The following is a 22,153-nucleotide window of genomic DNA, read 5'->3' as shown; positions in this document are numbered from 1 at the left end:
GTTTGTCCAGAAATCTCACTGAAATCAAGGTGATTGATTAATACAGAAGTGAAAATGTACAAAAAAGAGAAAAAAATACTGGAAATGCTATCTCTTTAAAACCCCAGAATCTAACCCAAAATAGTTACAAGTCATAGAAGTCATCTGTTTTTACACTGGCACGGCTCATGCAAAAGCACCTCTATGGACAGATGTTCTCTATGTAATTTTTTTCTTTCGGATACAGTGAGGAATTACACTAAACATGGCCTATGGTCATAGAATCATAGAGTGATTTGGGTTGGAAGGGACCTAAAAGTTTGTATAGCTCCAATTCCCCTACCACGGGCAGGGACACCTCCCACTAGAACTGGTTACTCAAAGCCTCACCAAGCATTGCCTTGAACACCTCTGGGGATGAGGCATCCACAGCTTTTCTGGGTGATACATTCCAGTGCCTATTTTTTCACAGTAAAAAGCTTCTTTCTAATATCTAATCTAAGCATACCCTCTTTTAGTTTGAAAGATCAAGTGATGTTTTGTTAGATTAGGTACTGGCCAGTACCTAGCAGGCTGTGTGCTAAGGGGTCCAGGAAGACTTTATGTGTTCCTGGCTTAGTCACAAACCTAAGGCTTAGAAGTGTTTGAAGTGAAACTGTGCAGATCAGCACTATAACTAGAAGGGATTTCATCCTTTGCAATCTCCTGAGAAGAACCTAGAAGTAACGTGTAACAATATTTGGAATGCATTACTCCTCTGTGTTTAATCATTATCCCATTGTTTGGTATGGAACTTCTATAGGGCGTTAGTTCATCTAAATGTTAGATGTTAGTGTGCAAAAAAGAGACAATTACTTCTGATTATATTTATAAATACTTTAGGGTCTACACAAGTGTCATTGCCTCTTGGAATCTGAGCTCCAGCTAGCTGAGGCAGCCATTAAACTCATGCTGACACACAAGACTGTGGTCTGAATAGGCAGAAGTGAACCTTGAGCTGCAGAGACTGGAGTTCTGTATGATGACCACTCCAGTCAGAGAGAGAAGGGAAGCCCAGGAGGGGCTATCCTGCCACACACATTCTGGAAAAATCTCAGCATGTGGGACATGGAGGCACTTCAGCTGCTCAGTGGGAATCCAGGTGGTATAAAGATCTGAGTTGCCTGAGCTCAAACAGATTGTGCTCCTCACAGAGGAATAAAACAATACAGTCATCAGTGACCAAAACTCCAAAAAAGAGCACTTGCAGTCTGTTTATTGCAGCACATTCTAGTATGCAATGACAGCTGTGGTTGGCCCACATGAGGTCTGAGAGTGGGAGACTAGGAGGGATTCCCCAGCACAGAGGGAGGGAGACAGGCAAGAGGCTGTGCTGTGGAGATCTGCACTTCCAGGGAGATCTGCACTTCCAGCACACAAGGGGGGTACAGGTGCTGCCAAATGTCAGCATTAGATAAACTCAGACATTGTCTGCCATTTTGAAGACTTGCTTTGATTTACAAATAAAATCAATATAATTAGTTTAAAGTCATTAAAGAATATATCACTGAACACTGGTTTTTTTAGTATAATTCTTAAAAGTCTTTACTAGACCTATCAAGTAGAAACTACAAAGTTCGCATACATCACATCAACATCCCATAGGAGCATAATTAGATAGTTTTATTCTTTGTTTTCTGTGATTTTTGTTTTGTTTCCACAATTCGCTTGGTTTAAATGTTATTAATCTAGATTTACTGAAAAGGTCTGTGAACCTTTCAGAGAATCTGGTCTGAGTTCAGAGTTTGTAACAAAACCTGAAACCAGGCAAGTTTTATGTGGTTTTGAATTTCATTGTAAATGTTTCATGTAGATATTGAAATAGGCTCCAAGAAACATTCCCAGTTTCAAAGTCTATGAGAATTTCCTATTCAGAAGGATCAGGACTAGTGTAATTTTAAACAAAGAGTGGGATTTATCCATGTACAGATGAGCCCAACAAGGCCTTCACTTCATACTAATTCATACCTCAGAATAAGAACTTAATATAGTATGTATGTCTTATGTTAACCTTCTGCTCAGAGATGAACATCAGCCCATACAAACATATGCTGCATGCCTATTGTTTCAATTTGTGCTATTTTAATGTGGCAGGAGAAGCCTGAAGTAAAAAAAAAAAAAGTATATAAAATGAAAATACTGAGGTTAATGCAATACAAAGATTGTTAAGTACATTCTTTATTGGTTAAAAAGTTTAAAAAGCACTTGTGTTTATTGACTAATGCCTTATGGTAATTGCCAGTTGTTTTCCTACAGGTACAAGTCACTGAGCTCTGTAACTGAGCAGGAAACTCATCTTTCTCTTGAGAGAAAATGTGCATAGCACCATGGTTTGGGAAAAAACAATGGGAAAAGAATTCAGATGCATAACAAAGCAAAGACAAAAGAATCCTTTTTTTGTTTAAAAATATGATTTTTAGACCAAGCACATGACCTTGGGATTGTGATGACTTAGTGCCTGGTGCTGGCAACACCAGCAGAGGCAATATGCTGTGCTGCAGATTTCAGCATCAGAGACTTCTAAATGTAACTTGTGTAGGTGGGTCAAATTAGGGAATACCAGAGGCTACTGATGTGTTGCCTTCATTTGCAGCAGTTGTCTGCTAGCCAAGGCGGCTGCTTAATACCCACAAGCTCTTGTGGAAAGGATGATGAGCAGCTGTGTGCACAGGCAACGGGCTGACCCAGGCTCTGGGCACGTTGCTCAGAGCCACCCAATGCTGAGGGCAGGGAAAAGGTGTCAGAAGGGCATGGTGCAGACTGGACCACAGCGGGTGCTGTGGCTGGGTGTCGCCTGCTGGCTGCTCTGGACAGCTGTCTAAAGCTATTTCAATAGACTCCTGTTGCTATAGCTATGTTGCCTGTTCTAAAAATAGCTCTCTACATCCCAAAATTCAGTTTAACTCTGTTTTCCTGTGTATGTTTTGTTACACCTGGGACATTCTGGGAAGCAAAAGCAGTATCTGCTCCAAACCAGCTCCTTGATTCAGGACACTTTTGTTATTCCACTGGCAGTGCTCTCCTCGTGTAGCAGTAACTAGAGTTATCCTCAGCTATCCAAGTGAGCCAGGAACACCTTCCATATTAGTAATAAGTAGAAGTCTGTCTAGCCCTTTTGCTCTTTTATTTCCAGTCTTTAGGCACAGTTTTGTCACACAGGCTGGCTACGGCCTTCCAAAAGTGTGAAAGGTGCCTATTTTCACCAGCAGGTAAAAATCATTTTGGAATAACCAAATCACTGCATGGACAACATCAACCACACAGGCCTTCCTGTTCTTTCTTTCCCTTCTCCATTACCCGGGTAGGATAAGGACAGGCTGACAGTTCACAGCAGCTTCTGCTGGCAACTAGTTCAGAATTTTGTTTAGGCCTACTATATTACTGCAAAGGGAAACAGACGGGAAACGAGCCTATTCCCACTCCTCCAGATGCTAATCCCCTGGGACTGGTCTCCCCTGCCTCCTCCAGAGCCTTAACTGCCTCTACATCTTCCATTTTTACTAAGAAAATTTACTCATTCTCCTCTATATCCAGGACGGACAGACAACCCTCCGAAGCCATCCTTAACTCCACAGCGGGACAAGGAAGAGAGGAAGTGAAACCACTCCAGGACTTTAAACTAAAGCCCAGAACAGCATCCGGACAGCGCGGCTTCTTCCCCGTTAGAAGGTAAAAATGCTCTGATAGTCCCAACAGATGCAAGCCCAGGAACGTGGATCTGTCTCGTGGGAAGCTCTCACTCCCCTTTCCACGGCCGCGGTGACAGGGAAGCGGGCGCGCAGACGTGTGCGGGGACGGAGCGGGGAGAGCAGGGTGCTGGGGAGCCCCGGCGCACGGGGCTCGGCCGCGCCGGGGAGACCCGTGTGCGAGAGGCAGGGCCCGGTCTGTGCCTGCCGCCTGGCCACCGTACGCCTTCCCTGCCAGCACGAGGCGGCTGTAAAGCCCGTCTAACAGCCCCCCCGGGGAATCCCTCTGATGCAAGGGGAGTCCCCGGCAGCTGTGGGCCGGGGTAGCTGAGCTGGCTCCCTGCCATCCCCCGCCGAGCCGGGCTGGGAAGTGCGGGGAGAGGGAGGTGTGGCTGCCGGGGCCCCTCAGCCATTGCCGGCTACCGGGATTGCCTCTCCGTGGCTGCTAGCAGCCGGGCTCCGGCGGGCAGCGGCCGGGGCTCCCCGGGAGCAGCGCGGGGCCAGGGCACGGCTGCGCGGCCCCGCCGCCGCCGCTCGGGCCGGGACGGCACTTCCACTCCGGCCATTTTCCTCGGGCGGCAGGCGGTGGCAACCAGCGAGCCCCGACGCCGCCCGCCCGCCCGCCCGGGGACGCGGCGCAGGAGCTGCCGGCCAGGGCAGCCGCGCAGGCCGCTGCCGGTCGAGCCGGGACGCGCCGCCGGCCCCAGGCGGGGAGACGCGGGGCGGCCGCGGCGAAGAGGAGGCGGCCGCGGCCGGGGGGAACCTTCGCCGCCGGAGCCCGCCCGCCTGCCCCGCGGGCGCGGGCTGCCGCTAGGCCCCGGCCCCGCGCCGCCGCGCCCGAGGGGAGCCCCGCCGCCGCCGCCGCGGAGGGAGCCCGCTGCCCCCGCTCCCGCCGCCCCGGGGAGAGGGAGCGGAGCCGCGGCGCGGACACCCCGCCGGCCCCCGCGGGAAGCGGCGGCCCCGGCGCGCAGGACCGCGGAGCGCCCCCGCCCCCCGCGCCGCTCCCCCTTTGAAAACTGATCTTTGGCTCTTCGCGTGAAAGTGATTTGAATTTGGCTCGGCGGCGCTCTGCGCAGGCGTCCAGCTGCTGGCATGCTGGCTCCTTGCAAAGCAGCTGTTTTGGGTTTGAAATTCCAACATGGCAGAGGCTGCAGTCAGTCTTCCCTTCAAAAACTTGGAATGATTTCAAATCATAGGCACCTTCACTTAACCCGAGCCCCCATTCATCAGCAAACACATCGGATCGATGCTACTCTAACCTATCGGGTTCTTGTACCAAATCTCCAGGTAAGAGGATCTTTTTTTTTTTTTTCCCTCCCCCCCCCAGTCTCCCTACCATCGTTTTAAATTTTATTAAATCTTAAAAATCTCCGACACAGCCGCGTATTAATTGCCTGTTCGTGCCCTAAATATTTTGCCTAATTTGCGGTCGTTTTCTAATACTAAGCACTCCGGTCTGCTTGCCTGATCGTAGTCTGGAAAGTACAGATATACAATCGCAGTGCATGGTTTTTCCTCCTTGATCATTGCCAACAATAGTAGGCAGATTAAGAGTTCGCGATTGCAAGCTCCCTCCCTCCCTCCTCCTCCTCCTCTTAATTGGATTTATTTTTAAGTTGCTTTGAAAATAATAAACTGCAGGTAACGCGGGTCTGGACATTGAGGCAACTAACTTCTGACCAAATAAGTGCAAATAAGAATCTTGCAGAACAAAAGTTAGGTTTAAATTGCTGTGTCTTGGCTTGGGGTGGGGGGGGGCACGAGTATGTCAGAGGAGCTGTTGCAGTAAAATGTAAGCATATCGTCTTGGAGGGGGTACAGCGTGGTGGGCGTATTGTTGGCTCAGGAGGGAGAGAAAGATGTATAATTTAATGGTATATACAATCCACTGATCCTATTACTATCCTCCCTGGAGCTCTTGTTAGTTTCAATGGGAGTGAGTGAAATTGACATGGACTTGCATTCCTGGTCATGTGCTTTTTTTCCCCCCTTTCTTTCTTCTCTTGTGATCTGAGATCCCCTTTTTGTTGATGTTGCTTTCCCACTTAATTATATGCATGTAGGTTAAATGAATACCTGACGAAAGGGCCCACGTTTCAAGGCAGTGACATTTGATAGCTGAGAGGAAAAGTGGCTTTAATGAAAAGCAACCTTTGGAATTCCTGCTTGTGAAAAATCCAATTCAGCTTTTTGTGCTGCCAGCAAGAAATGATCAGTAGCACCAGTGTTTATGGTATGTCCGTTTTGGGATCTACTTCCTTTGCATCTAAATAGCAAAGACAAATTTAAATAGCATGATAACGCACTGAGGACTCTGCATGCAAATATTTTGTAATAAATACCTAATGTTTATTAGTATATTTTCTTGTGTATATATAAGCATTTTTTTTCTCTTGCTATCATTTGTTTATCGTTTCTGCTTCGATTATGGCATTAGTTTTGTCCATTGTATTGATCTCAGTTGTAAAACCTGAAGTTGCATGTTACCAGCAGTGCACTATACACACCACTGAACTCCAATGGTATGTAAATTAGTAAAACTCGGCGAGTGGAGAGGGCAAAAACGTGTAGCAATGAATATATACACCTACACATCTATATGCTCGTACATACATGCCTAAAATGCATCTTTTCCTTTTGCAAACTAATATTTTTTAGTAGTTATTTAAACTCCAGCTGCTTTTCTCTCTTTTACTTTCAGCCTAATCAGCTGCTAGAGATTCTAACTGATGTGGGGTGAGGGACTGTTTTGCATGTAAACAAACAAAATTACTGTTGTGGCCGAATGCTTAATACAATTTAATAAGGAGCATTTTATGCTCAGTTTACAAGTGTCTGGTTCACACTGCTCTGCTCTCAATACTTAACAGAATGAAATAATCGGGTGTTGAAACTGGCTTTATTTTAATGGTCACTCTTCAGACCCCCACGCTGCCCCTTCCTCCAAAAAAGTCAGATAAAATGGAGCATGGGGAATTTCAATAGAGCTTCTTGTGGTGCAGTAGATGCACCTCTAGGTATGCAGTTAAGGCTAAGGAAGTAACAACAAAAGTGACTATTAGTCTGTTTTGTGCAACCAAAAAGGGGGTATGTTCACTTTTAATTGTGTGTGAGAGTAATGAATACGAATGGAGAGAGACCCTAGGAGAGAGAGAGAGAGTGTGCATGTGTGTGTGCGTGTGTGTGTTTGGGATAAGGGGGAGGTCTGCCGTGTGTGCCTGATGATCTCTCGTAATAACATATCTGAATGCAAGAAAAAAATTGAGAGACAGTTGCACAATGTACACTCCTATTTTGATGTTGTAGGTGACTGTATGGCTAAACATATATCCCAGGTGATATATGATGGAAATGATCTGATTGCGTTTTGCATTTAGAACTTGTTGACTTTGGAACGATCAATAAGGCAACTGTTTATTTTAGATGCACATAATTTGCTCTGAGAAATGTTTTAAGGAGAAGAGCAAGCAAGCGAGAGCGGAGCATTTTTTTTTTTTTTTTTTTTTTCCTAGAGCTGTTGGAGCAAATGTGATTGCCAGATGGGAGATTTCCCTCTGTGATGTTTAAGCTGTAATATATATTCAGAGCAGATTGGACTGCTGCTTGTGATGAGGAGGATATTACATTTATAAATTTTAAATCGGGAATCGGACAGTATGCTGAGAGCTGAAATTGGATGGTGTGGACGGTTTGGACTGTTAAATGCAATTCCCAGATAATAATAATAATTATAGTAGCAGTAATATATGTATGTATAATAAACATGATACTGTTAGGCAGCTATATATATTCTATGGTGCTTAAGTATATATTTTCAATATGACTTCTCTCTTTCCTCGCTTCCCTTAAAATGTTAAGGATTGAGGGTGATTGGGAGGGGGTGAGCCCACTGTTAGGAGAAATCAAATATAATCAGGTTCCTGTTTGAGGAAAAGTTTTGCTAAAATTCTTTTTGCAAATTCGTCTCTTTCTGAGTTTTTGTTTTGCCCGTGCATGTGGCCTGACAGTGCCACAGTCCTGAAAGACTGGAAGTGGGAACTAGTCACACTCGAGCAGCTCTGCTGTTGCAAATTAAAAGTGTGTTGTGGTCAGGAAATGAAAGCTACAATGTCTCTTTTGAACAAGTCGTTTATCAAGAGAAACATCTATCAAGCAGTGACTTGTCACATTGATCCTCTAAAAGTTAGGTCCGAAGTGGAAGCTGCTTTGATGTTTTTGATGCCAAATTTATAAAATTGAGAAAGCTGGAGAGAGTAGGACTGATTTGCACTTAAAAATTGCTCTGCTCTGGGCGTGACAAAATCATCAAGTATCTCTGATATAAGAGCTGGTAAACTAAGGAGGTATCGGATCTTCTGCCTTGTTTTTATTTTCACATGGAAACTTTAGCTTTGCCACACAGGCAATTTCTTTTCAGGCTTCTAAAGATCCTGTCTGTATGACTCTTTGCATTATTTTGTCAGGGATATTTTCTTGCTTAGGAATACATCTGTTGCTTCCAAATGGAACCTTTTTTTGTTGTCTTTCTGATGGTATTTATAGAGTTCTGCTTGAGAAGGCAATTTTTTTCCTCTCCTCTCAGTCTTGTTTCTTCTTCTATTTGTAATCTCAGTTTCCACCTCTCATCCCTGTGAAGCAAAGTTTCTTTTACTGCCAAAGTAATGTTTATAGCAAGTAAGGTACATTTGAAGGTATCTGTTAGCACAACTTAAAGCATGTTAAGAGTTCTGCTAAGTGTCTCTTCCCCTTCTGATTTTCTTTTTCTATCCATTTTTAGCACATGAACCATGCTTTCATTCTCCACAGGAGCAGTGTATTTCAAATTGAATGTAAAGTTGAGATTTCAAGTAAAAAAAAAAAAAGGACCAAAACAAAGTCTAAAACGGATGTTTTATCTTTCTCTATTTTCAACCATCTTAATTGTTTAGCAATTGACTCAAAAGTTTTTCATTTTGCATAAAGTTTGTGTTTGGATTATAAAGGAATCCCTTTGGAACAAAGGTTTGGTGTTTGGTTGTTGGGTTTCTGTTTTCTTTTCCATGCTTTTTATTTTTTTGGCTAGGGTATGAGTGAAATCTTCCTTAAAGCAGGATGCTTTGACTTCTTTTCTTCAGTGTCGTAAATGAGACTAACTGCTTATGAATACTTGATAGAGACCCATTTGAAAATAGGCAGCAAACAGCAGCGTGGTGGGAGTTTTGGTGAGTGTTATAGTTGCTAATTAATCATGTTTGAAATGAAGGAATCATAGCATGGTAATAAAGGCTCATTGTTGTTTGATGTTTGTAGCAGGATGTGACTCTTACATGAATCTGGTGGGTTTGGAGGTTTTGTTGTTATTTCCTCCCGTCATATTAAGATACCTTCACTATTCACTCGCATTGTTTTTATTTATTGCAACATTGTGAAAGTACAGGAATGTTTGCTTATTGTAGCAGCATTTTAGAAATATTAAGATTGTATTGTTATTGATATTTTCATCCTACGTTTCATGGGAAAAAATGACTAGTCTTATGTCATTAGCTGTTCTTTAAGCTTTTTATAGTTAAGCATAGGCAAACATTTTTTGTGGTCTATTTTCTTGATAGAAAAAGCCCTACTACTTTAATTTCTTATAATTGAAAAATGGTACTTGATGAACTTTTGTGCCCTACTTGCTTATGTGTATGTAGTAAGGGATAGCAACTAAAAATATATTCCAGAATAGTTTGTATACTAACCCTTTAAAAATTGATCTGCAAAATACTTGGATAGTGTTTTTGTTTTCTTGGTTTTGTTTCTATTATGGCTCTTATTAGAGGGGTCTTCTTTGGGCTTTATTTTTCACCTCTCTATTAATAACTGCTATATACAATGGAGAGAGAATCTCTTTCAAATACAAAGCTTTAGTTTCAAAATTTAATAAGGCTATTTTATGCTGCATGAACAAGGTTTGACACCTGCTGTTGTTTAGATGCTCAGTTTCTTTTTAAAATATAAATCCTAGACCAGAATTATTCTGTATGGTTCCTGTCAATAAGTTTATTCAATGAATGCATACAAGAAGCATTGAATATTATGACTGATCTTTCTGTAGTCCTAATCATCAATTAATAGGCTTATCTGCTTGTAAGGAGTGGGTTTAATGGTACAAAATCAGCATGAGATCTGTCTATATGAAACACTTGTATGTTGTTTATGACAGACTGAGTTTTGATCTTGCATCCCCAGATCTAATAATAGAAATATTTGGCTTTTTGCCCTCAATCAATATATCTGTTAACAGAAAAAACTTCACACAATACTTTCATAAAGTGCTGGATGTATTGATACCAAGTTGATAAATTTAATTACTGGGGTTTTACATTGATTCATTGATCTTATGATTTGAGGAAATTGTTCTGCAGACATTTCTAAAGTATTGAGGAATATTGTATGTCCATAAAGCTTGATTAATTGATAAATCAGCACTTTTTTTTCCTCCTCAGTTATTGATAAGACATAAAAATAACTGTAAAATAATTTGGAATGAGCTAATTAGAAATTCTCATGTGTTAGTAACAAAGCAGAGGAGAAGCAGTACTATGGAGGTGAAAAAAATGAAGTTTGAAGTGGAATTGTTCCTATTGGGCCCAATCCTTAACTGGTGTAAAAAATATTTAGCTTTAAAAAGATAAAATAATTTACAGCTCCCAGAATCTGGACCGCAGTGGCTTTTTTGTTTGTTTGTTTGTTTTGGTTGTGGTGGTTTGTCTTTTTTTTTTTTTTTTTTTCCCCCCCGGTACTGTTCTTTGAGTCATTGGAAGCTGTTTTAAATTAGATATTATGGATGTATGGAATTTTAGATAAGCATCTGATCCGAAATGAATAGTATAGCTATAAAAGCAATTTGAAGAGCCGTAAATTCAGGATTGCGTATCCCTGATATTGTTGCAGAGTATTAAAATCTTGCTGCTAGAGATGCTATCCTCTAAGTGAAAACTTATCTTCCTTATGGGAAAGATGACTTCAGGGAACTCTCAGCTGGGAAGAGGCCCAGAGTTGTTTTTTTGTTGTTGTTGTTGTTAAAATAATAATTAAAAAAATCCAATACATAGAATTAGTTACAGGAATATTTCCAGGTGAAAAGCCTTACGGGAGTACTTGGCTCCATTTCAGTGAGGTATGCGACCTTTTCACCCTATGTCAATGATATTTTTATAGAGTGTGTGAGAAATACGAGTATAAAGAAAATTCCTTAAGATCATTCAATTTTTATTTTTTCTTAAATAAACAAAAGAAAGAAAAGAAAAAGAAAGGAAATCTCTCAATCAAAACAACGTATAGCTCTCCCTTAATGAAACTGATGAAACTGTATTCCTTTAAAGGGCGGTAGCTACTAGAGAAAAACAGAGACAACCACTTGCCAGATGTTACTGTATACAGTCAAATACAGTCTTAAGGAGCAGGGAATCCTACACTGGAGGTGTAATGGAGGTCAAAGGAAATCTAAGTCTTTCATACCTTTAATAATTGTATCTCCCATCCCCTCGACTGGCATGTTAAAGAGAATGCATATATATATAATGTTTCTTGGAAGATAATTTGTATTTGCAGCAATCTACTAAGCACAAGTGGACTTCACTACTGTTTCTTCTAAATACCTGTTGGGGTTGGCCCTGCTGTGTGACAAGTGAGTGAAAATGGAAAGAAAGATAGCTGGTCAGTCTTGGTTACCAAAATCTTGAGCAACTGGGGGAGAGATGTTTTGACAGGTCAGTTTGGAATGGGATGAATACAAAAAAGTGTAATCTGCAGAAAGCACCACTGATTAAGGGCATACAGAGATGTCTGCAGTGATGAAAATGTGGAGTCTGTGCTTTCGTTTTGCCGAGCTCTGTTGCTATGAGGTATCGGCACACACAGAATGTTAATAACAGTATTGTGTGTCTGTTCCGATAGTGCTTGGAACGGTACCTGTCAAACATATCATAACACTCAACTATCTCTTTAATCATATAAGCAACACTCCTTACTACAAAAGCTATTGTATTCATACAATAGAAAGAACAGCCATACATTATTTGAATAATGGACTAAAACTTTTTTCCCCTCTGCAGAAAAATGGTTTAAAGAACAAAGTTTCATGTATCTTGGCTGTAATTAAAAATAATGCAGCTACAGATGACTGTCATGCCACTGGCTAATTTTTAAAATATTTTCTTCTATAATAGTCTATTAAGTGTTTAGTCTGATATGCCGTGAAATACTGAAATAGCAATTACCAGTCATTATTTAACTGCAACTGAGAAACTCTTTTCTCAGTTCTTTTATTGTGTAGCTACTGCTAGCGTATTGTTAGTTAAATTTCAAATATCCTGAAAGGTATGTGGACAAAATGCTGAGATTATGTTGATATGATTACAAATTTAGGTGCTGTAAGTACGTTTTTGTTCTAGATTCCTTGAAATCACATATTACCCGGACTTTCTGTTGTTCATTTTTAACCCTTCTGTATTCCACTTTTAATCTGTTCTGTACTCTTTGCTAAAGCATGTGGCTCACCTTCTGGAGACAAATTGCTCAATGTATGAAGATGTATGCCACAGTTTATTTTGTGTGATATTTAGAATGTATGCATGTGTCACGCTGGTTATAGATTGGTGATGATAACTTTGAGTCATATGTATCTTATTTGCATTAATACTTTAGCAGTAAGACCATACTGTGGTCAAACTTAATAAACTAAGATAACAGTCTCACATCTAATTAAGCAGGATCTGAATGAATGATTTTCTGATACAGGTCACAATTGGACTTTTTGTTTCTCTTCTTCAGTGTGATAAAATGCTTAAGGGACACATGAAGGCATGTTTGCGTAACTCTTACTACTCTGAAGGGAATTTGTAAATGAGTATTGAGAGGAGATGGGAGAAAGGACTGAACCTGGTGGGTCACAGGGGTTTGTGGCCGGGAATGTATCTTCATGCTTTCATTTAAGATATTTTGGTTTTTTTTTTTTTTCCTGATTTAGAATAACAGCTGTTTGCCTTTTAATATGTTAGAAATAACATCTCTATTTTCATCTGAGATGTTTTTTCCTTTTTGTCTCTTCCATTCTAGCATACAAGCAAGTCATTAATTAAAAAGCCTTATACAGCAAGCTTGAATTATCACTTAATGGAACTTAAACTGTAGTGTTGCAAAGACATTCCTAGACAGTACAACTGATTTTGTGTGCTTGTCTGCTGGAGACATGGCAAGGGGAAGAGCCAAAAATTACTTTATATTGCTCAACGACAGCAGGGGGTGGATGGGAATGATAAAATGATACACAGAAATTATTAATCCATGACAATAGTATCAATATTGACATTTAAAATATTATTAACTGATAGCCCTACTGTACAAGCTGCTGTGATAGCTGTGCTTTTAGGTGAAAGTAGCTATTTATATGCCTTATGGCTCAGTGTGGGCATGTTGAAAGCATGAACCTCCTCATCCCAGATTCTGAGAAAGTGCAGGTTAACATCCTCTGTGTTCTTTAGACCTGTCTGATTACTTCAGCCTCCTGTGTTGACACAGAGAAAGAAACAGCTAGATTCTATGCTGGAAGAATAAGGTTTGCAAGCACCGACTGATATTAGGTATCCCATTGTGATACCTAAACCAAATTTTAAAAAATCAAGCATCCTTTTCAAGTTAAACTTGAGAAACAGAGAAAGGAACAGCAAAGATGTTTCTGAAAACATTTGAAGGAGCACCATTTACTTTCAAAAGAGATCTTTCCCATCACTTGTGGATAGCTCCACCATGAAGAGCAATATCAAAAGATCTCAGAAAAGTAACTATTCTTTTATGTCTTTGGGAACTCAGATGCTTACAAGATTGTTTCTGAGAAAGAAGAATTGATCCTATTTTCAGTCCCTTGTTGTTGGCATTTGTGGACCACATGACTAGATACAGTATTGTAGAAATATACTCTTAGTATGTGGATACAATTCTGTTTCCCCTTGCAGCTCTAAAATAACAGCGCAGTGTGGCCATATGAAAACTCAGTTTGGACAATGTTTTTATTAATTTTTTTTGCATTCTACGAAATTGTTTTATTTCATATACATATGGAGTTTGCTGAAGATCTTTAAGCTTAATAGATAGGTCATCTGCATTATTAAAGTAGAGAAATTAAAATAGTCTGTGCTTTTTTTTATAAAAATATAGACTCAAAGTTACTTGTGATTAATTTGTGAACTGGTTATCTCCATTCAGTCAGAGAACTGTTAGGTTTAAACATCATCAAATTTAAACCATAAACATTCTGTTATTTTTAATACGGAAGAAGGCTATAAATTTATTAGCTCTTCAACTAAATGAACACTTGATTTACAAAATTAAGTGGTTTTGTGTTTACTTTTGTTAGGTCTTTGTATCATAAGGCTTTATATTAACTTCATAACTATAGTGGTACTGTATTGAGCATACAATAAATAAGCAGATATTTAATTTTAGAGATAATAATTTTTCATGTGTTCATAGAATTTCTGATAATTTTTTATTTCTTGCTCTTTGCCTTCAATAAAAGCAGTAATAAGTATATTTTGGAAACTATTCATGCTACAATTAACCTTTCTTAATCATTGATTTTCATTTTATTCTTAGGCTTTCATTCATTGTATTTCACACTCCTCTCCTGTGTAGGCATTCTTTATACTACAACACTGATTTATTTTTCCACTTTCAGTGTAAAAAACGTGAGTGATAACATGAACTGTGATAGTAACCATGGTCATCCCATCAAGCAATGTTATTCAGATTAATGCCAGTAAACCCAACGTAACGAGGGGTGTGAGGCACTTGTCATTATTCAGCCCCTAGCATTTGTCAGTGTGGCAGTCATATCAAAGGCACACCTTAATATGCAGAGAACATATTTGTTGAAACAAATGGTTCAATAAATATCAGAAGCCTTTGTTTTTTAAAGTTAGATGTAGGTAAAATATATCTCATTGTGTGCTTATAGAGACTGTGAATAAACAGTGCCTTAATGCATGACATTTTTAAAGTTTTCACTAGTTAGAAATATTCAGTTATAATTCTATTATAATATGTTATCCATACAGTACAGAATAACAAATGGATGCTAGTATTTATTTGCAGTAATAATTTTCAGCATTAATTAAGGAAAGATGTTTTGTTACTGAGTAATTAGCAAACACCACCCCACCCCCACTTCCCCAGGATGTCATCTGCTTAGAAATTGTAGAATTCACTACTTTCATTCATGACAGGCAAGTCCTTTTTGGCTAAAGTGAATGTTCCTCTCTGTTTCATAGCATTACAACAGCTGCAGTTTGAGCTTGAAGGGTCTGAGTGGCTGAGATAACATCACAAATAGTATTGCATCTTAGAAAGTGTAATTCAGCTTTCCGTTTTTGGGGGCTTGGTTATCAGAAGCATGGAGTCCCTGCAATTTCTGTTGTCTTTGGATATGCAGGTGTGCAGCAAATTTCAGAAGCTAGGTGTTATAAGGAATTTCCCCAGAAAATGGTAGGCATTAGCTTTATTTGTACTTCTTAAATGTTCCAGTCTTCCTCTTGAGGTATTAATGCTGTATGATTGAAGAAACAGAGCTTTTAATTTTTCCTGGTGATTGTAAAAACACATTTTAAATTCATCAGGACAAAAATACATGAATTGATAAAGGTATAAGGAATGATTCATTTGTGATTTTGTTCAGACGAAACTTTATACTGTTTGTTCCTGTGTAGATATTCCAAGGAACAAAATGCAGAATAGATGAGGCTGTTCTAATTGCAAAATCTTCCTTAGTTATCTTCTCCCTCCTCCTGATCCTTCTCCCTTCCCCCTCATGGCTTTTTTAAACAATTATGGGCATTGTGCTCCTTAATGGTGCATAGTTACTGTAAAGATAGATGTCCTCAAATAATGAGTTTCTAATAATAATCAGAAGCACTTAGATTAAACTGGTTTATATAGAAACCTTACAGTATGAAAATGTACGCCTAAAATCCTGAGATACATTTACAGGAGCTAAGTCTATTTACAGAAAACTAACCCAATTTTGTATCTGTACATGTGTGCGGGGTGGGGGCAGTGGAGGTGTGTTGACTGTGTGCCTACATTTTTGTCCACCTGCTTTAAAGACTTCAGGAGATTTTTTTTTTTTTTTTTTTTTTTTTTTTTAAGTACAGATTTCTATTTTGCTTTCTGGTAACAGAATATGTTTTAAAATCACAACATACTAATTAGCTTCTGTGTTTACACTGGAAAGCTTGCATCCCTTCAAATGACTTTTACCCACACTCTTCTTTCGATCTGTTGCTTCCCCCACCTCCCATCCTCCTCCCCCATTCCCTGTGAGGTTTATTACATTAGATTTGTTGCTTTCTTCCTTGTTCAGAAGTTCTGAAGGCAAGTAAATGAAAGTGATAAGTACAGTAACAGATAATTGTTACTTGAAAGAGTTGTTGCTACATTGGTTGGGAATACTATCTTTCCTAACAGGTACTGAATCAGCAAGGCTGTACAATAAAAAAAGCAAAAAAGTTTAACTTATTGTTTAGAAATACATATGCCATTTAAATGGAAACAAACCCCCAAATCTCCCACATACCTTTTGGAGTTTGGAGAACAAAAGCTTACTTGTATGCTCCAAATTCCCCTGGGCCTTAATTTGCAATACCATTATTTAAGCCTGGCTGATACAAACCCATTGCAGAGAAATAGAATCTCTCCTTCCTGGCTTTTCAAAGCCATTCTGTGCCTTCTCTCTGCCTACCTGCATCCCCCAGCACCCCCCCTCTTTGTTCCCAGCCTCTTGGTCTTACCCTGCCACTGCACAACTCTTTTGTATTTGAAATTCAGTAAACAGAAAAATAGTGAGCTTCTAAAACGCAGAAAACTGCCATTCTGCATGGTTTTACTGACATCACTACCAACACATATGTAATTCTATGTCCTGACTAAGACCAAGGCTATCATCACTTTAATATCTGTTGTGTCCTCTACCAGGTGATCTGTAGTAGTTTATTGTAAAGATAAGCACCCCTGATACAATAAATTATTTCTTCTCTAAGTCAGATCTTATAGAAAATATTAGCCATAAAGTGAAGAGAAACTTGTGCCCACTTAACATGCTCCTGGGGTGCCAGACTCTCTGGATCTCATCTCCTGGGTACACTGGCATTGTCAGATGCTCAGCTGGAAGCTGTTCTGGAACAGAACTGGTTTTGGGTGTAATCCCTAACAGCTGAGAGTAAATACAGGCATCACTGTAGCTTGATGCAGTGTTGAGCACTACAGCTGTATTTATTTTGCTGCTAATAAAATGGCAGCCTATTTGTCATTAAGAGGCTTGTCTTTTTGAAATAGCAATTGAGGTGTAATACTGAGTGTTTGAGTTAGTGGAAGGAGCTAAGGAATGGATGAGCTGCGTTCCTGACTGTGGGTGGAAGGATGGTGAGTAATACGTGTCTTGGCATGGCATCTGCCAAAAGCATTTTTTCTCTTCCCCCCCCCCCCCCCCCCCCACTATGTTGTTCTAGTTTTGAAAGGTGTAAGCTATTCTAATAAGCAAAGGGGGGGGGGGAAGCAAAAGGGGAAAAAACTTTCAAGCAGGTCATTATAGCACATCTCAGTGACCGTGCCTCACACTTAATTTAATTAGAAGACAAGCGCACTGGAAAACTGGTCATTTTAGTTGTAGTTAACGACTGGTTCTCTCCTACCCCCACTCAGAACTGATTATATCCCACATTGTATCATGTAATTTCTACAAGAAAATTAAGTATAAATACGTATTGTGTAGTTACAATAATGACGTTTTCATGAAAGGTATTAACTTATCATTTAACTATGCTTTTAGAGGAGAAAATAAATATTTTTCTTCTGGTGTTTCTTTTTGTACTATATCAAAGAAAAAAACCCCAGGTTTCAAATTGGGATATTTTCTAAATTTTTAAACAAAAAACTGACTGCATAGTTATTAATGTATTCATTACATGGTAAGAAGGCGCTGAAGGAAACGAAACTTTGTATGTGCATGTTTCTTATAGGATTACTATTTTCAGGAGAGATTAATGTTAAATTGTAAAATAATTTACTAGTGTATGGTTTCTGAAAAGGTGTGGGTAGTTCAATGCTGGATTTCAGGCAAGAAAGTTTCCTGGTTAGCTGTAATAATACTTACTTGCTTGGTAGTAACATAATAAGTATAAAAAATAATGTATGATTTAAGGGAAAAAATCTATCCATTTGCATTTGTCCACCAAATTCCACTTGGTGATGCGTTTGTTGAGCTGAACTATTAAGTACTCTGTGGACTGTGTTTCAACTAGTGTATGACTGACTAGGTATTTTAGAGCTTTTTACTTACTGCCAATGCAAAATTTGACCCTAGTTTTACCCTGAGATGTTTTTGCCTTTAAAAATATCCACACTTCCTGAGTACTCCGGTGATAAAAAAATTCATTGTTGTTATTTGTGGGGTGTGTCTCTGTGTTATAGTCAGAGTAACTTACTTAATTGATGTTGAATAGATTTTATTTTCTTATGTTGATTCCAAAGCTCAACTATGAGAATTGCTGTATCATCTCAAAATTTTAAATCTACATTTTATGCACTGTGCCAAAGCACCCATGAGCTCATTAAGCAAAGACTTTTTCAATTATATCTTGTGTTTATGCATGCATTTATACTTGACAGAAATCCTTTAGAGGTTTGGTTTGCTGTATTAATGCTTACAGTGTATTAGAGCACATAAAATATGGTCGTGATGTCAGTAAAACCATGCAGAATAGCAGTTTCCTGTATTTTACAAGCTCACAATTTTTCTGTTTACTACATTTCAAATACAAGAGTGCAACAGTGGCAGGGTAAGACCAGGAGGCTGTACTTACAGATCTAGTGCTGGTAGCTTCCACTGTGTTTTAGTAGTTGCTGAACAGTTCCTTGGCCAGACATCCAGCCTCTAGAGGGCACAGCAGTAATCTGCTCTGCTAGACCCTCACCCACACTATCATCTGCGCAAAGTTTTAATGCTGGTACCTACAAAGAGAATTCCACTTGTGTTGCATTTTAAAAAATATCTGTATTCCTCATTTTCCTGGAGTTTTGCTATAGTGATTTTCTTTTCTTTTTCCTTCTTTAATCTGGGAAATGTTTCTGTATTTGCTTTTGTTTTTTTTTTTTTTTCTTTTCCCCTGGTGGTGATCTTTGCTAAAGTAGACTCAAATCCATTATATTGCTGACTTGCAGGTATTTCTTCACCTGGTACAGATGTTTCTTTAGGTATATACTGCTCCTTGCTGTAGTCAAGACCACTAAAGCCAGTGCAGAGCATTTGAGACTTCCACAATTAGGTACTAAAATTCCTCATGTACTAAAATCTGGATAATAAATAATCCAGGTGGGATTAAACCTAGTTAATTCTACTCCAGTCACATAGGTTCAGTTTTTCAACCCTTTTCTTTTGTGAGATGCCATAGTACAGCTTTTTATTCTCCTATAGATGAATATTACTAATGTTGATATTTATGTGAAGTCATACTTGTTCTCCAGTTCACTGTGATTCTCTACTTCAGTCTATCACTATTAGCAATCAGGTTTTCAATTATTCAAATTTATCTGATGGCCTGCTTTGAATTTTCCTTAGATGTCCTCATGTAGAACAAAAAAAAGCAAGTATTCCTGGATTTGACACCAGAAATAAAGACATGCCCCAGTCTGTAGTTCAGTTTTGTTCTAAGACTGTATGTTTAGGGAGAAATGCATATTGAAGAAGAATTTGTTGCAGAGTGTCATTAACCACGTAGACAACTTTTCTTAGTAGTGGTATAAGCTGGGCAATTTCTGCTTGAGAAATTACATATATACAGCATTTTTAGCTACATATTTAATGATGAGCAATAAAGCTTTACGTCATTGTTGGGTTTCTCTGTTTCTGTGCAACATAAAAATGGAGGAAGGTTGTGGTCTTGTTTATTTTGTAGGTCAGCTTGCTATGCTCAGTTCCCATTTCCTAACCTTTTCTTCAAAAATAATTAAAATAAAAGTTGTTTGGTTATGAAGTGTATAGTATCTGGTTTATGGGTGGTACTAGACCAGATTTTATTGGGGAAGTTGGACAACATCCTGTGAACAGTTTGCAAAATTAAGGTAGTATATTGCCATATTGAAGGAATCCCATTTCCAAAGTTTTTCATTGCTTTAAAATGTCAAAGAGTTTTTGTTAGTCTGAGAATAATGACAGTTTATGGAGATGCAGGGGAAAAATTTCCAAGACAGAGTACAATCTGTGGAAGTGCTACGTCAAACTTTTATGTCTTCATCACCTGTGACCAACAGACAGTTAACTTAGTGGAGAAATAACTGTGACATTGTTTTGTGATTCATCTAATCCACTTTTTCTCAGGGGGCTGAGGCAGTCACTAGTGTGTCACTTCAGCCTTGGCACACACCCAGGTTTGCAAACTTGGTTCTTCATTCCACGCTGTGGGGTGGAGCTCTTCAGTAAAACTGCCCAACATACTGAAACCTCAACAAAAAAAGGAGGTGTAACCCTTGGAGGGTGTCATGGTCAACTCCTTTACAAACCTGCTTTCTGCAGGGTTGGGTGTACTCTTAGAATAAGCTTCCACTGTCATGGAAGTAGGTTGGAAATATAGTTAGGATATCTGTTCAGTCTTAAATAACCAAGTTTTTTGATGACATAGTTGTTTACAGTCAGACACTGGCCCTGCTGTTCTGACTGAGAGGGAGCATAGATGCTAATAGATGATTGGTATCATCCAAGTATATCCCTTACTTTTGTCCTCCAAACCTAAATATCCTCAGCCTTTCTCTTCCACCCTGTCAAATCCGTTGCTTTTATAGCTTGTTCTAGAGGCCAAAACAAAATCAGGCTGTGTTGAAGTTAGTGGGGGGAAGCGAGCAAGTCCCAGAGCCACAGATGTCCCCGTCAGGGACACAGTGCCTGGGTACCAGTGGGATGCCTGATGGAGAGGCTCTGCCCACATCACCTGTGGCATTGTGGTGGCAGGCAGAGCTGAGTCTTGGATGGTTCGAAATAGCAGGAACAAAGGAATATGATGTGAATATATTGATACTGTTTATAGGATTTAAAACAAAAAAAGAAAAAATTATTGGGAAAATAATTCAAAGTCAGTTTTCATGGGGAATATTAAAGCACCCAGCAAGTCCAATGTAAGCTAAATGACAGGTCACTGACTTTGGTTACTGGAAGTGTATATGTCATGTCTTTTGTCTGAATATAGAAAAATGTGAATTTTGTCCTTGTGGTGGAACATTGTACCCCTTAAACATAGGACAGGGGAGAAGAACAGCAAAGGATTTTTTTTTTTTCACTCCTGAACAAATGAAAGCATGAGCAAATCCACCTTGATTTTAAAATTCAGGCTCCAAATATCTCTTTAAATCATTTTTAATAGACACTAAGGTATAAATCATCCAAGCAATTACATGAACACAAAAGGAGTGGGGCCTAGCCTCAGCTTCAGCCCCAGATGTTTCTTGACTACAATAATGGCCCAGCCCAGATATTTACAGCTTAATTTCTGGTCATGTGCACTTGTCCATAAATGGTTCCTTTTCCATTTCAACAACTGGACAACTTATAGTAGAGCATGATTCAAATTTGAATGATGGCGAATTGTGGATAGAGACAATTTACATTTGGAAACTTTCAAGTCTATTTCAAATATTTAAAATGTAACTCTTGAACAGAGAATGATAGATTGGCCCCTATTCAAATGTTGTGTTCTTTTTCTTTGTCTATTATTGTATATAAAATCTGGTTTTTATCCATTCCTGTTTTTTAATTTTTTTTTTGTTGTTTAGCTTTACTGCAGTTCTGAGCAGAGACTTTTTTCCCCTCCTTTTAATGCTTTGCCACCTAGCATGACTTGCATTGCAAGCCAGTGCATCTAACCTCGCTGCTCTCTCCATTCCTGTCCTGCTTACTGCTCCTCTCAAACAGCCCAATGCTTGAAACTAAACAAATTGAAAATAATGATTGGTAACCATCTGCTGTGCTGAAATTCCACGTACAGCAGTTAACTCCATTTTACAAAACAACTTCAATCTAGTGAATTACAGTGCAGTTCTTGGTGGCAGCAGATAGCAACAAGCAGTTTCGAGTTCCTCTAGACAAAGCAGTTAACGTAGGGAGCATTATGCAGAGTCATTTGGTGGTGTTGGGATGGTGGGGGGATACTTGTGCCATCAGACAGTTCACTGTAATGCATTTGAAACTAGATGGAGTCTGACCACAGCCTAATTGTTTCATCTGGTTAAAACAGAGGCTTGTCCATAAAACTGTGCTGACAGGCGACCTTGCAAATCTGCACCCTTTAGTTTGGTTTTCTCTTTCTGCCACTGAGTGCAATACTATGAGGGACGTGTTTGGCTGTCAGTCATTTCCATGTGACTTTTGGAGTGCCCAATGAAAACCT

General features: G+C 39.4%; 1 protein-coding gene across 1 annotated transcript in view; it reads left to right on the top strand.

Moving 5' to 3' along the window:
- The first annotated feature begins 4,693 nt into the window (after window positions 1-4,693).
- The window catches only part of FIGN (fidgetin, microtubule severing factor), a 102,914-nt gene continuing 85,454 nt past the window's right edge, over window positions 4,694-22,153 (top strand). Inside the window, exon 1 of the mRNA XM_059852955.1 lies at window positions 4,694-4,991. The gene's annotated coding sequence lies outside the window, so the exon portion shown is untranslated. The remainder of the gene's footprint in view (window positions 4,992-22,153) is intronic.

Source organism: Haemorhous mexicanus, chromosome 8 (assembly GCF_027477595.1).
Source record: "Haemorhous mexicanus isolate bHaeMex1 chromosome 8, bHaeMex1.pri, whole genome shotgun sequence".
NCBI classification, from domain to species: domain Eukaryota; kingdom Metazoa; phylum Chordata; class Aves; order Passeriformes; family Fringillidae; genus Haemorhous; species Haemorhous mexicanus.
The sequence above is the reverse complement of the archived record's forward strand: the minus strand, read 5'-3'. Positions and strand labels throughout refer to the sequence as shown.